The sequence below is a fragment of the Prionailurus bengalensis genome, chromosome D1, assembly GCF_016509475.1.
Source record: "Prionailurus bengalensis isolate Pbe53 chromosome D1, Fcat_Pben_1.1_paternal_pri, whole genome shotgun sequence".
Classification (NCBI taxonomy): Eukaryota; Metazoa; Chordata; class Mammalia; order Carnivora; family Felidae; genus Prionailurus; species Prionailurus bengalensis.
In genome coordinates, this window is record NC_057346.1 from 86,257,856 (window position 1) to 86,270,508 (window position 12,653).

The following is a 12,653-nucleotide window of genomic DNA, read 5'->3' on the forward strand; positions in this document are numbered from 1 at the left end:
TATCTTCTTTGGGGAAATGTCTATTCAATCCCCTGACAGTTTTTAAAATTGGGTTATTATAATTTTTAATTTAGTTCAATAATTATAAACATGCTAGAAAATAGGACCAAGTGATTGCATTCAATCAAAGCAGGTTATAAACTAGAACAAAATAACTGAAAGCCAACAGAAAAAAATACACAACAGAAAAAACAGGTGATTCAGATATTAACATTAACATGAAAATAACTATGATTAACATTCAAAACAATGGGGGAAAAGAAGGTGAAGTTGAGCAGAGAATAAAATCTATTAAAAATCAAATGAGGAGAGGGGCACCTGGGTGGCGCAGTCGGTTAAGCGTCCGACTTCAGCCAGGTCACGATCTTGCGGTCCGTGAGTTCTAGCCCCGCGTCGGGCTCTGGGCTGATGGCTCAGAGCCTGGAGCCTGTTTCTGATTCTGTGTCTCCCTCTCTCTCTGCCCCTCCCCCATTCATGCTCTGTCTCTCTCTGTCCCAAAAATAAATAAAAACGTTGAAAAAAAATTTTTTTTAAAAAAATCAAATGAGGAGAGCCTGGATGGCTCAGTCAGTTAAGTATCTGACTCTTGATTTTGGCTCAGGTCATGATCTCAGGGTTGGTTCGTGAGATCAAGACTCACATTGGACTCTGTGCGGACAGTGAGGAGGCTGCTTGGGATTCTTTCTCTCCCTCTCTCTCTCTGCTCCCTCACTTAAGTACACGTGCACACACACACTCTCTCTCAAAATAAATAAAAACATTTTTTTTAATCAAATGAAAATTCTACACAACACAAAACCACAGAATAAAATAAATAAAATTTAAACCTCATTACGTTTATTAGCAGATTAGACTCAACCTAACAGAAGACAAACGAACTAGAAAGCAGGTTGGGAGAAAGTAATCAGACTGAAGCACAGAGAGGAAAACAGGTGGACAATACAGGAAACAAATAGAGATCTAAAGGAAAAGAAAATAGGACAGAAGAAATATTTTGAAGAAACACTGGTAGAGAGCTTTCCAAAACTGATAAAGGACATTAACTCACAAATTTAAGGAATTTAGTAAATGCTACACAATATAAATACAAAAGAAACAAACAACGCATCGAGGCCCAGTATGGTAAAATTACTGAAATTAAGGCAATGAGAAGGCAAAACTGTGAAGACAGCAAAAAGATTAGTTGTTTCCAGGAATTGGGAGGAGGGATGAATAGGCAGATAACAAAGGATTTAGCGCTATGAAAATTCTATAGTGTAATGATGGATACAAGTCATTATACATTTGCCCAAGCCCAAAGAAGTAACATTAAGAATAAGACCAAGAAAAAACTGTACTGTACCCCATGAACTTTAAATGATCATGATGTGTCAATGTAGGTTCATCAACTGTAACAAATATACTCTGGAGGGGGATGTTGGTAATGGGCATGTCCTATGCATGTGTTGGTGCAGGTAGTACACGGGAAATCTCTGTACCTTCCCCTCAATTTTGCTGTAAACCCTAAACTGCTCTAAAAAACTACTCTGAAAAAAAAAGACAATGAGAAAACTTTGAAAGTGGTCAGAATTACAGACTGCCTTATTTTCAAATGAAGAATTTTGTCTGTTCAACAGAATGGAATGGAATGGAATGGATTGGCTAACTTTTTATGAGAAAAATGGAAACCAGAAAAAAATGCAATATCATCTTTAAAGTGCTGAAATTACCAATCTGTAAATCTAGAATCAGTGAAAAATCCCTTAAAATCTTGAGAAAACTAAAAAACACTTTCAGAAAGCAAATTTTGAGAAATTTTTTTGCTAGTGGATCTGTAATAAAATACATACTAAAGGAGTAGTTCAGGCAAAAACAAAATGAAACAGTCAAAAGCAAGATGGTACAAAGAAAACTCAAGAGTACGTTTGGATAAAGATAACGAAAACATCTGAACAACGACAACAATGTTTTTAGGGCTGTAAGACAATTTGAAGTATTACTTTCATAAGTAATAGCACAAAAAGTAGAAGGGACTTAAATGAAGTTAAAATAAGTTTTTGCACAGTTCTGAAAGTGTGACAGTGGTATTTGAGTTAATAAAAAGCCAAAAATTCATGTTATATAATATAAAGAATAAAAATATTTATAAATTTTTTTCTTAAAAAGGGATTATACAACTAATAAGTTAATATAAGAAAAAAAGATTTGAGTGAGGAAAAATACTTTGATTCCAAAAGAAGACAAGACAGGAGAACTAAAACAGAGGACAAAAACACAAAGCTAATAGAAAGATGGTAGACTTACTTCAAAAATATTGTCCACTAAATCTCAAAGAATTTTCCAATTAAAAGATGAAGATTGTCAGATTAGATTTATAAAAAAACACATTTCCTAGTCACAAACTTTAAATATTACGCCACAGAAATTATGAAAGTGAAAGAAATTCCATTCAGAGTCACCATTTATTTATATCAATTTGAAAACAAACAGGCTTTAAGGTGGTACTACAGACAAAAAGAAATATTTCACAAGAATAAAAGTATTTTAAGAATTCAAAAGATCAAAAATCATGCAAAGTATATTTTCTGGAGTATTTAACAGGAGAGTTAAATTAGAAATCAATAACAAAAAGATCATTGAGCATCTGCAAATGTTTGGAACTTAAAGAACATACATCTTTAAAAATTCCCATTTTTTACTGAACAATAAGAAAAATATGACACATACAAACTTGTGGGGGCTATCTACAGCAGTAAGAAGAAAACTTATGGCTTTTAACAAATAAGATAAAAAAGGATGAAAATTAATGACCTAAGCTTTTATCTGAAAAAGACTGAAAAAGAGGCACAGATTAAAACCAAAAAACATGAAGAAAAAATAACACAAATCAATGATAAAAAGCAAACATGCAATAGCAAAATTCAATGAAAGCAAAAGCTGGTTGTTTAACAAAATTAGTTAAAACTGATAAACCCCAGCAAATCTGATTAAGGAAAAAACAGGGTGAGAGAGAACCCAAATTACCAGTATAAGGATTAAAAAAGTCAACACAAGAGATCTGACAAACACTAAAGATCATAAAAGGACATTATAAAAAACTTTAGCCTAAAAATTCTTAACATTTTAAATTAAGTTAAATTTAATTGATACAATTTATCAAGACTGAAGAGAAGAAATTAAAAATCTGGAGCGCCTGGGGGGCTCAAGAGGTTAAGCCTCGGATTCTTGATTTCAACTCAGGTCATGACCTCATGGCTCATAAGTCCCAGCCTGCATAGGGATCTGCACTGACAGCTCGGAGCCAACTTGGGTTTCTGTCTCCCAGCCTGCCCCTCCCCCACTTGCTCTCTCTCTTTCAAAAAAAAAAAAAAAAAATCTGGATACTCCTATCAGATATACAAGAAATTTAATCTGTATTTAAAAATACTGCTACAAAGAAAAATCCAGGCCCAGATGGTTTCACTGTTATCAGTGAATATTCTTCCAAACATTTAAAGAAGAAATAACATCAACCATAAACTCTGTCAGTAAATAGAAAATGAAGGAATACTTCCCATCTGGTTTTATGCAGTCAGTATAACCTGGATACCAAAACTTGACAAGAGCATAACAGGAAAGGAAAATTACAAAACAAATAGTCTCATCGACATAGATAACAAAAAATTCTAAACAAAACTTAGCAAATTGAATACAATGGAATATAAAAAAGAGCATGAGCAAATGGAGTATATTACAAGAATAGAAAGTTGGCAAAATATTTTAAAATTAACTTGTGCATATTAATAGGATTTTTAAAAAAATCACATGACCACCCACACTGCTGCAGTAAAAGTATCTGATAATATTCAACACTTCTTTTGATTAAACTAGGAGTAAAAAGCAACTTCTTTTAACCTACAAGAATTATCTACAAAAACAAACAAACAACAATAACAAAATCTTAGGACTTACATCATATTAATGGTAAACCAATGACATGACAATTCACTAAAATAGAAATAAAAACTGGAGGGGCTCCTGGGCAACTCGGTTGAGCGTCAGACTCTTGGTTTCAGCTCAGGTCATGACTTCATGGTTCCTGGGTTCGAGCCCTACATCAGGCTCTATGCTGATGGCGTGGAGCCAGCTTGGGATTCTGTCTCTCTCTCTCTCTGCCCCTCCTGTGTCTCTCTCTCAAAATAAATAAAGTTTAAAAAAAAAGAGAGAGAGAAACTGGAAAGGAAGAAGTTAAAAGGTCATCATTAACAAATGGGATTTCTCTACACAGTAAAAGAATAAACATGTGAATTTGCAGAGTCTCTTGACAGAAGATCAGTGTGCAAAAAATCACTGAAACTGAATTTATTCATTCATTCATTCATTCATTCATTCACTGAAATAACTGAATTTCTGCATACTAGCAAAAGCCAACTAGAAAACAAAATTTTAAAATAACATATATGACAACTCCAAAAAAAGCATCGAATAGTTGAAACAAAGTCAAAGGAAACATGTATAAGACCATTACATTGCTGAGAGAAAATGAAGACAACTTAAACAAATAGAAAGATACACCTATGTTCATGGATTCAAAGAATTTGCAGGGTTATCAATTCCCCTCAAATTGGTCTACAGATTCAATACAATTCCAGTGGAGAATTTTTTTCCAGTACAAAATGGCGCACTCATTGTAAGGTATATATAGAAATGCAAAAAACCTGGAAGAGCCAAGGCAAACATTAAATAGAACAAAACTGGAGAAGCTTACTTCAAGTATCATAATCTATGGTTAGTTTACAGAAGAGTATTATATGTGGTGAATCTAGACAAACAGATCAAAGGAACAGAACCAAATAAAAGAGCTACACTTATATGATTATCTGATTTATAACAAAGGTTTTAATACAGTTCAGTAGGAAAAGGCTAGTCTTTTTACTAAATGGTGCTAAGTCAATGAGATATGCATACTGGGAAAAAAAAAAAACCTTGACCCATAACATCATCAAATATAAAAATTAATTTGAGATAGATTACAGACAAACATATGAATGGTAAAGTAATAAAACTTTTAGAAGAAAATGGAGACTATCTTCATCACCTTTGGGTAAGGCTAAAATATTAACCCTAAAAGACTGCTCAATTTGATTTTACTGAAATTAAAAACTTCTGTATATCAAAAACACCATTTTTAAAAAGGCAAAAAACCCAGACAGGAAGTAAATATCATATCTAGATACTAATATCTACATATGTGTCTGGAAAAGGCACATCCAGAATATACAGAGAATTCCAACAAATCATTTAAAAAAAGACAAACAACAAAAATTAGGCAAAAAACATGGAGATTTCAAAAAAGAGGATATCCAATTAGCTGATATGAAAAGTTCATCATCATTTGTTATCAGGGAATTGCCAATTATAAGACATATTACCATAAAATCACCACAGTGGCTAAAATTACAAAGACAATACAAAAAACTAAAAAAGATGTGGAGCAAGTAAAACTGTCAATCACTGCTGGGGAAACAATAAATTTACACAACCACTTCAGAAAAGTGTTTGGCAGTACCTACCCCTAAGATTCAGCAATGTTAACATAGATATATATGTCACAGAAAGAGCTGCTTATGTTCATTAAATGATACATACAAAGATATTCATAGCAGCTTTATTCATAATATCCCCAAACTAGAAACTACCTAAATACCAACCATTAAGAGAATGAATAAATTGTGGTATATTCATACAATGGGACACCACACAGCAATGAAAAGGAATAAAATACTGATACATGCAACAACATAAATAAATCTCACATAATATTAGTGAAAAAGACAGACACAAAAGATGTATGATTCCATACATGTTATATGATTCAATTTATATTATTCTATTTTATGAAGGCCAAATACAAACAAAACTAAGTGGTGATGACAGAGGTAAGAAAAATAAATCTGTAGGGCACATATTTAAGCCCAAGTAGTGGTTGCACAGGTATATACATACGTAGAAATACATCACATGGTAGGCACACATGCACTCACATGCAAGTGTGTGTATCAATCAATCAAGGCCAGAGAGGATGGGATCAAACAAAAGTAGATTGGCTTTTTACAGAAGTTGGGGCACTTTCTCCAACATAAAAAGAAGGAAAACAAGGTGGGTTCAGATACTGGTAGTTTTGTCAGTTTGATGGTGGGAAAACCAGGGACCCAATGCTCCAGGCTATTTTCTCAGTCTCAGGCATTGAGGACATGAGCAGAGACTGGGAACTCTCAGCATGGAGCCAGCTGGTAAACGGAGAATTGGTTACAGATGTCTTAGTATCCTACTGCTGCTGTAAAAAACTACTATAAAGTTAGGGCTTAGAACAAATTTATTCTTACATTTCGAACTATACTACAAAGCCATAGTAATCAAAACAATACAATACTGGCATAAAAAGAAGCACACAGATGAATGGAACAGAAGAGAGCCCAGAAATGAATCCACACTTATATGGTCAATCTATGACAAAGGAGGCAAGAATATACAATGGAGGAAAGACAGTCTCTTCAATAGATGGTGTTGGGAAAACTGGACAGCTACGTGCAAGCAAACAGCCTTAACAATATTTTTCTAGATCTGTCTCCTCAGGCAAGAGAAACAAAAGAAAAGAAAAAAAAATAGGACTACATAAACTAAAAAGCTTTTAAACAGTTAAGGAAAACCATCAACAAAATTAAAAGGCAATGTGCTAAATGGGAGAAGACAATTTACAAATGATATATCTGAAAAAGGATTAATACCCAAAATATATAAAGAACTCCTACAACGCAACACCAAAAAAAAAAAAAAAAAAAGTCCCACAAATAATCCAATTAATAAATAGGCAGAGTACTTGAGTAGACATTTTTCCAAAGAAGACACACAGGTGGCTAAGAGATTCAAGACAAGATGCTCAACATTACTAATCATTAGGGAAATGTAAATCAAACCCATGAGATATCACCTGATACCAGTCAGAATGGCTATATCAAAAAGATAAAAAAGAATAAATGTTGGCCAGGATGTGGAGAAAAGGAAGACCTCATGCACTATTGGTGGAAATGTGAACGGGTGCAGCAACTATGGAAAAGAGTATGGAGGTTCCTCAAAAAACTAAAAACAGAAATACCATACAAACCAGTAAATAACCACTTCTGGATATTTACCTGAAGAACACAAGAACACTAATTTGAAAAGATATATACACCCTTGTTTACTGTAGCATTATTTACAACAGCTAAAATACGAAAGCAATCTAAGTGTCCATTGATAGACAAATGGATAAAGAAAATATGGCATATATATATACACACACACAATGAAATATTTATTACTCAGCCATAAAAAAAAAAGTGCAATCATGCCATTAGTGACAACATGGATAGACCTAAAGGATATTATGTTAAGTGCAATAAGTTACAAAGACAAATACCATATGATTTCACCTATATGTGGAAGCTAAAAAACAAAACAAAGGAGAAATCGATTCATAAATACAGGAAATAATCTGGTGGTTGCCAGAGCGGATTGGGGTTGTGGGAGGGGTGATGGATGAAATAGATGAAAGGGACTAAGAGGTACAACCTTTCAGTTATAAAGTAAGTAAGTCAGGGAGATGAGAAGTAAAGCATAGAGAATATAATTAATGACAGTAGTAACTTTGGTGACAGAGAGCAACTAACTATACTTCTCATGCTGAAAATTTTGTAATGTATAAACTGTTGAATCACTATGTTGTACACCTGAAACCAATATAATATTGTATGGCAACTATACCTCAATAAAAATTTTTAGAAATTTATTATCTTAACAGTTTTAAGGTCAGAAATCCAATATAACTCTCACTGTGCTAAAAATCAAGGTGTTGGTAGGGCTGCATTCCTTTCTGGAGGCCCTAGGAGAGAATCCTTTCTATGTTTTTTTCCAGCTTCTAGATGCTGCAAACATTCCTTGCTTTGTGGCTCCTTCCTCCAACTTCAAAGCCAGCAGCACTGCATCCCTCTGACCATTCTTCCATAGTCACATCTCCTTCAGACTATTTCTTCTGCCTTCTTCCACTTTTAAGGGCTCTTGTGATTACACTGAACCCACCCAGGATATCCATTCGGGGTCCTTAATTACATTTGCAAAGTACCTTTTGCTATGTAAGGAAATACAGTCACAGGTTCAGGGAACTAGGACACTAGACCGCTTGGTTGAGACCTACCATCTACCACACCAGGATACCAACACACTAAACTAGTATTTATCATAGTGTGGTCCCCAGACCAGGAGAATGGGCATCATCTGGCAACTTGTCTGAAATGCAAATTCTTGGGCCAAACTCAAGATTTATGTAATCAGAAAAGTGGGGAGTTTCACTCAGGAATCTGTGTTTTAGCAAGTCGTCTAGGTGATTCTGAAGCACAGTAACATATAAGAACCACTGCTCTAAGCTGTTAGGGTGACCGATGGCCATAACTACCCTTGTGCAGCTTTGCTCATCTAGTCATTTACTACTGTGGCATTTAATTTATCATATTCCATGTGTGCTGTGAAAAAAAGATGGGAAACTTTAGCATAAAGAATTCTTACTCTATATCGGAGATGGAATTTGTTGGTTTTTATTCTCTATCACATTTGCTTTTTTCAGAAATTGATTCACCAATGTAGAGACTAAATTCCTTTAAAGGAGAGCTTATGTACTCTATCAATTAACAGAAATAGAAATGTGAGGAAAAAAGAAATGAAAAATTAAAAATTGTGACTGTCACATATAGGAAAAGAAATATACAATAAATACTGTAAATAAAGTATACAGTATATATATTAAAGCTCCATATAATACTGGCATAAAGGTACAAAGTTGATATCTACTTTCAACAGTTATCTACATTATAGATAAAAAGATTTCTTCCTGGGGCACCTGGGTGGCTCAGTCAGTTAAGTGTTCCACTTCAGCTCCGGTCATGATCTCATGGTTTGTGAGTTTGAGCCCCACATAGGGCCCTGTGCTGATGGCTCAGAGCCTGGAGTCTGCTTCGGATTCTGTGTCTCCCTCCCTCGCTGCCCCCTCCCCAAATCATGTGTGCGTGTGAGTAATTAAAAAATTTAAAAAAAAAATTTCTTCCTATAACACAAAGTTAGAAAACACTAAGTGGGATACAGGTAATAAGGGCTTCTTTCACTACACATAAGTAAACCTCCAATACCAACCAAAATAACAACAACAACAACTATGTAAATAGTACTTATTGCTGTGCGCCAGGCTCTAATTACATATATTAACTCATTTAGTTCTTACAATAACTCTATGAGAACTTAAGTATCTCATTTTACAGATTAAAAATAATAATAATAACTGGGGGACAGAGAGGTTAAGGAACCATTCAAAATAACACAGCTCATAGGCAGCAGAACCAGAACTCAAAATGAAGCAGGTGGGCTGCCTTTCAATTAAAATAAAGAAATTTTTTGGAAACTATAATAAACAGGCATATGGGAAAGAGAGAAGCCAGACTGATGTTAAGCCAACTATAAAGGTGAAGCAGTGAACTCTAGATAGGGGTACAATCTAAGATCTCTATTTAGATCTAACCATAAAAGTAGCCTTAGAGTGATTTCAGAATACCCAAAGCTACCAAAACAAAAACAAAAACAAGAACAAAAACATCCAACTGATGGTTTAGGTCTAGAATTCCTTTGAAAAGAAAAGAAAACATTTTGTTTCAGAAATGAGGGAAAAAAAGAATGTTAATTGAGACTACCAAATTACAAAAATTCATTCATTTTAAAGTATAAGCAGCCAAAGAAGTGATTAAAATGATAACTTTTTTTTTTGTTTCGAGAAGAACAGTTAATGAATATATTAGCATTTAAAGAAGTGTTTACATTAATGAAAGGTGAGGACAGATGAAGAAGAAAACTCCCAGCCATCATAGTTTTACTACATTTACCTTAATTTGGACAAGAAACTTCTGTCCAAACCTGAGACTTCCGTGATTTCTCAAATTTAAAAATATCTACACAAAATACATTTTCCCATATAATGATTATACCTAAAATAACTGAAAGATATATGTCCGTTTCAGACCCTGAATGGAAGTTATCATGACAAGAAGAGAACAACAGACTCGCTAAGACATGGATGCTGAATGGTATACTCTGCTCAAGAGCTAAATAATTCACTCTTACACAGCAGCCTCTGCCATCAAAGTAACTCAAATTCCTGCCATTTCAAAATCACCTTCAGGGCTGCTCAAGAATTGTTCAAATCCATAATGTTAAACCCACTGTAAGAGTTGTGCAGAGGCTATTTTTCTAGAACTACAAACTAAAGAGTTCTGATCCCCATAATCTATGAAGACTTTATTTGAACCTATTTATTTTAATGCATTTCCAGAGGAAATAAATGCCTTCACTTTAAGGTTTAAAGTAGTGAATATTGCTTTGCATGTGACTGCAACATCAAAATTATCTGAGAACCTAATTCAAAAACCAAACTCCAAAAACAAACAAACTCCCAGGCTCCCATCATAGAGTTAATAAATGAAAATCTGTGGAAGCAAGGCTGCAGAATCTAGTTTTAATAAGCTCCCAGGAAGGAAGCCCTATAAAGGACTTTATGCTGTCATTTGAGACCACTAAGACAAACTCAGTATTTTCAGGAAGTTGACAAAATTTATCCATTCATTAATTTTAAACTGAATGTTAACTTTGGGAGAACTCTATAAATTTCATCATCAAACTTTATCATGCTAACATTGCAATGATTTTAAAACCTTCAGTGTTACTTTCTGAAGTTCACTTCTTATATATATCCAAAATCAAAACTCATTTTATATTTATAAACCATAAGCAGTTAACACTTTTAACACAAATAACAGCTTCCAAAGCAGTAAAATACCAAAACCATCCCATTCATCCACCAATAATCCCCCAATGATTACATATGATCCATCCAGTTCAGAACAGTATACAAGTTGTACATGTGAGTTGAAGGGTACTCATTCAAATGGAATAATATCGGGGAGCCTGGGTGGCTCAGTCAGTAAAGCATCCGACTTCAGCTCGGGTCATGATCTAGCAGCTTGTGAGTTTGAGCCCGGCGTCGGGCTCTGTGCTGACAGCTTAGAGCCTGGAGCCTGCTTTCAATTCTGTGTCCCTCTCTCACTCTGCCCCTCCCCCACTCGTGCTCTCTCTCTCGCTCCCTCTCTCGCTCTCTCTCTTGCTCTCAAGAATAAATAAAACATTTTAAAGAATTAAAAAAACAGGGGTCCCTGGGTGGCTCAGTCGGTTGGGCGTCCGACTTCAGCTCAGGTCATGATCTCGCGGTCCGTGAGTTCAAGCCCCGCGTTGGGCTCTGTGCTGACAGCTCAGAGCCTGGAGCCTGTTTCAGATTCTGTGTCTCCCTCTCTCTCTGACCCTCCCCCATTCATGCTCTGTCTCCCTGTCTCAAAAATAAATAAACGTTAACAAAAAATTTAAAAAAACAAAACAACAAATGGAATATTATCATTTAGCATTATCATAGGTTAGCTGTCACTGTGCCAGTCTACAGTTCATGTATGGCCCTTTGGAGAGATATCAAGTCTCATAAATTGTTGAAAAAGAAAAAAGAGTTTAGAATCTCTTAAATAATCAAGAATTCCTATGATTCCCATCCTGCTTTTGTTACACCTTACTCCTTTTTAAAAATTTCTTCTTGTTTCTCTGTCTAGATCCCTTTCTCTTAAGTCCAAAATCACCTGTTAAACTTCTACTAATATTAGTCACCTGTGCCAATAAATCTATTATTTGTAGCTTCTAAAGATGAGTCAAATTTCTCATAAGTTATCAATAAGGTATTAAATTCACATGAATCTACCTAAAAAGAATGTGTATCATTGAGAAGACCTTGTATGTTTACAGTGAATTTAATTAAGATGAGTTTATTTGGGGCTTTCCAAAAGAAATAACCGTCTCTAATCTGCCTATGAACAGAGAAGGAAAAAATACTCTCAAGAGCCATTCAGTAAATAGCTGATTTAAAAAGCAGAAAAGTAAATACTATGTTTAATAAAAGCTCTGAGACAAATTTTTTGAAAGGAAAGCCATTTTAAAAAATAATTATAAGATATTATTAACTACCATAAAAAGTTACCCTGAGAAAACGCACTAGCTGGCAAAATAATTTGAAATTACACATAAACCAAACATTTTGTATTTAAAATATAAGTGATTATGTTATCAGGATAAGAAAAAGAATTTAGTCTATGTATTCCATGGATAGACCTTTCCATTGTGACAGAATTTTAAATGAATACCTTTTCAAATAGTAAAAATACAAATAGAAGGCTAAAAACTTCCTTTATAAACTAACATAATGCAGTTCAGTAAAAATATTAAGCTTTCTCATTCATTTAAAATGTGACAGCAAATGAAGAAACACATTTTGGAATACAATAGCTTGAAATCAGTTTAAAAAATCCATTAATAATAACAAGTTTGCTAGGTAGGTTTAATCAAAGATCTCTACATAAATTTATTACCTATTGATTTTTCTAATAAAGATCTCCTATAAAGAATAAAACATACTATATGTAAATAGAGGCTACAAGCAAATCAATGCATTGTGCATAATGATTAGATTTTAATAATTCTTATAGTTGTAAAAATAATTCACCTATACATAGTTAAATTTTTATATT

General features: G+C 34.1%; 1 protein-coding gene across 6 annotated transcripts in view; it reads right to left on the reverse strand.

The window, feature by feature from the left end:
• Positions 1-12,653, reverse strand: part of IMMP1L (inner mitochondrial membrane peptidase subunit 1) — an 81,865-nt gene that overhangs the window by 36,687 nt on the left and 32,525 nt on the right. The gene's annotated exons all lie outside the window — the stretch shown is intronic.